Below are 4,050 nucleotides of genomic sequence, written 5' to 3' on the forward strand. Positions count from 1 at the left end.
CACCTGGCCACTGAGGTCCGGCAGCTTCATCTTCATGTGACGGGTGGAGGACATCGCGTTCAGACGGTTTAATGCCGGTCTGCCCAGCAAAATATTGTAGGCAGAGTTGGCGTTCACGACAAGGTACCGGATGCTTTCGGTACGGGAGGCCTCTCCGTCTGTGAACGTAGTCCTCAACTCCAGGTAACCCCGGACTTCCACTTGGTTATCCCCGAACCCATACAGGCATCCCGTATAGGGACTCAACAGATCGGGGGACAACCGTAACTTATTAAAGGTCGACAGAAACATGACGTCTGCCGAACTTCCTTGGTCCACAAGCACTCTGTGCACCTTCCTTCCGGTTGTGACGACTGAGATGACAACGGGGTCGTTGTCGTGGGGTACCACATCTCGGAGGTCTCCTATTGTGAACACGAGATCCGACTCCCACGGCTCCCCCGAGAGTCTCTCTTCGATCGAATGGACCCCCTTCGCGTATTTCTTCCGCTGGGAGGCGGTGGGTCCTCCGCCGGAAAAACCTCCAGCAATGGTGTGGACCTCGCCAAGCACAGGCATCTCGTGTGCTGGTTCTTCCGCCTGCGGCGGCGACAAGGTGGTGGTCGTCGTGGGCTCCGCGACATAATCCTTCAAAAACCCAGTCCTCACCAGCTCATCTAGCTGGTAGCCCAACGACAGGCAATTATCAATGTGGTGCCCGAAAGCCTCGTGGAATTCGCACCAAGAGTCTTTACGGGGCCCCAACACCTTGTAGGTCTTTGCCGGTCGCCTCAGCCTCTCAGCTATGTTAGGCACGGCGATCAAATCCTTCAACTCAACCACGAAGTTGAACCTCGCCGGCCTCGCTCTTTCTCTGGCCGGGCGATCGCCTCCTGCTGGACCCCGTGGCTGGGGCCTTCTGGCTTCGTAGGGGCGTCTCGCCTCTGGCTTCCTTCTTCCCGTCGTGGTCTCATTGACCCTGACAGGTTGAGCTCACGCCGGTCCTCTCGGGCGTGAGGGTACGACGCTGGTGCGCTTCACACACACCTCCCCTTCAGAAGCAATATGTTCTACCGCCCTACGCCGTAGTTCGGCGAAAGTCCTAGGGCGGTTGCGGATGATGGATTCTCCGAAAGGACCGGGGCATACGCCTTTTACAAATGCGTACACGATCATAGGCTCCTCTGTCGTACCAACCTTCACGACCTGGGCCCCGAATCGATTGATGTACTCCTTAAGGGTCTCCCCTTGGTATTGCTTCACGTGAAACAAGTCGTAGGAAACTGGTGGCGGGGCCTTGTTTGCTAAGTATTGTTCCCTGAACAATCGTGACAGTTGGCGGAAAGATGTGATATGACCATCTGGAAGGCTGATGAACCAATCCTTGGCCATCCCGGTCAGGGTGCTCATAAAGAGCTTGCACTTGGCAGCGTCAGAACCGCCTACCAGGACCATCTGTGTGTGAAATGCAGCAAGGTGCGTCTCTGGGTCCTCCATCCCAGTGAAGACCACCTTGGGCCCCGCGAACGTGTTCGGGATCACTGCATCTAGGATCTCCTGCGAGAAGGGAGTGGAAAACTCCCTTGGTGGGGAATGGTTCTCCATCTCGTCGTGTCCAGGCCGCCTCCGATCATTTCTCAGGCCCTGGCGCAACTCCTCATTTACGCGGTGGAGCTCTTCGTTTCGCTCATGCGAGGTGTCGAGATCTGCCTGCATGCGTTCCTGCTCCATTTTCGACTCCGCCATGTCCTGCTGCAGCCCCCTCATTATCTCTAGGACCTGTTGCATGGATAGTTCTGCTGGGGCTGCGCGTGCTGTGCTTCGTCTGGTGGGGGCCATTGTCACTCCAACCTCCTCCAACGTTACTGCGACTTAGTAGATTTTCTCGAACTTGTGATGGGACTGATGTTTTATATCGGCCCCACGGTGGGCGCCGAATGTTCCGTCCGGTTGACCGGGACGTCTTCGTGCGCGACCTCAACCGTCAGCTAGGGACTCCTTCCCACTGGTTACCTGTGGATTCCTGCAAAAAAGAGGACAAAGAGGCGCCCTAGCGGCCGTTTGCACTCCGACGCTCAAGTCAGCCAACAAGAAACACCAAAAATGTTCACCTACGTCTCTGAGCACCGCGTATGGCACTCTGAAGGTGGTAAAAAGAACTGTGTATATGTGTGTGTGTTTTCTCCCTCCGGCAAAGATCTTTCCCCAGTCCCTTGTACGTAACCTCAAGCACGAGCAAGCAACTAGAGAGTTCTCTGGTAAATTTGCCAAAAGTTCGAACCAACCCCGTTTCCAACATTCTTCGCGCTATTTAAACTACCCAAGCATTTAAAGCGCCTTAAAGCGCTTTTAATCACAAACGTAACGCACTCATTAAAGCGTTTAATTAGAAAACGTAGCGCATTTAAGACGTTGAAACGCTTGGGAGCCATCATAGTACCTGAACGCTCGAAACGGAAACTGTATTGAAAGACTTTAATTACCTGGCACCTGACTGAAGGGTGTTTCTATTCTGACATGGCTGTCGTACACGTGGAGGGCCTCACGACGCCATGACCCCATCTGGGGGCGTTTCCGCGTGTGAGTCCTCCTGCTTGGGAGTGCTACTGTGCTAGGGGTGACTTTTTGGGCATCAACTCATGCCCCCAATTATCTAGTCACTTACTTTGAGAGCGTATCTGCCTTCCTCTCGCACCCTGCACCCGGCTACCCTGGGCGTGACCTTCCTCTTGAGTCGTATCTGTCCCAAAGGCGTCTCGGGGGCGGCAGGAGTGCTTCACGAGTCAGGCTGCCCTACATTGGTGCTATTACTATGGCCTTGAAGCCACCTTTTCCTTCTCTTTATCACTGCCCCGGGTTATCAGGACCTGAGGCCTCCCCACGGCGTTGCTCCCTCCGTGGTCTTTCCTACCCATGGGTATCGGGGAACCACACTGTGATCGCCTTGCTTTAGTATTGTTTGAGCTGGCGACGCCCTGGTTGGGCGACACCTTCACCTAGGCGACGCCTGGCCTTGGCGACGCTTCCTCTTGGCGATGCTGGCACTTGGCGTCTCTCCACCTAGGCGACGCCTTGAGTTGACTTTGACTCTCCAGTTGTTGACTTTGACCTTGACTTAGTCAGCGCCCGGATGCGGGACGGTACAGATCCATTTCTATAAAAGTGCCTATTCAATCTCCAACTCAAGTTGATTCCATAAAATGTCAAAGAATCATCTATATCTTGCTATTGGAATCATATCATGTGGTATCATGAGTCTTAGGTTTGTTCTTGTTTGATTTTGAGTTGTTTTGCACTTTTAATTCAAGAACTCTATATTCTTGTTGTTTCCTTTTTGTTTTTAGGTTATTTTTGAGTTTTCTTTCTGTTTTCTTTTTGAGATTACATTGTGTTTGTGTCATTTTAATTTTTGAATCCGTAACAAGTTTTGTCATAGTCATGTTTTTCCAAGAATGTTATCAATTCCTTGTGTTCCTTTTATTGTAATTTTTGTTTCTTGCTTTTGTGTAATGCAGTTTTCTGTGTTTGATTCTTGATCCTTTGATGCATTTTCTTTTTAGTATTGAGTTCATACTTGTATTTTAGACCTATACAAGTTCTTACACATCATTTCCATTATGTCTTTGCTAGTTCTTAATTCTGTTTTTCATTCCTATTAGGATTTCTCTATTTTCCAGAAAATGTGCTAACTGTTTTGCCTTATTGCAATTGATTTACTTACTGGAATGTTCTGAAATTCTGGATTTGTGTTCGTCAAAGTGTTATAAAAAAGTAGAAAAAAGAAGTACTTCAAAATTCAAAGTACAAAAAAAAATGATAAATCAAATACAAACAGTGTGTAATTCTGCCGAAAAAAATACAGTAATCTGGCAGTGATTTTAGAAAATTTATCACAATTAATTGGCTTACTGTTTTTGAGTAATTCCAGTGCCATTATTGAGATAAGATCTTGAACTTTCTGTTGTTACAATTTCATAATCCAGTTCGCTTTATATGATTCCAGATAAATCTGTAAACATCACGCACAGTTTGCACAAAAATATTTTCCAGTAGTTCTATTTTTGTTTTCTT

This window comes from Phaseolus vulgaris, chromosome 1 (assembly GCF_000499845.2).
Source record: "Phaseolus vulgaris cultivar G19833 chromosome 1, P. vulgaris v2.0, whole genome shotgun sequence".
In the NCBI taxonomy this organism is placed as follows: domain Eukaryota; kingdom Viridiplantae; phylum Streptophyta; class Magnoliopsida; order Fabales; family Fabaceae; genus Phaseolus; species Phaseolus vulgaris.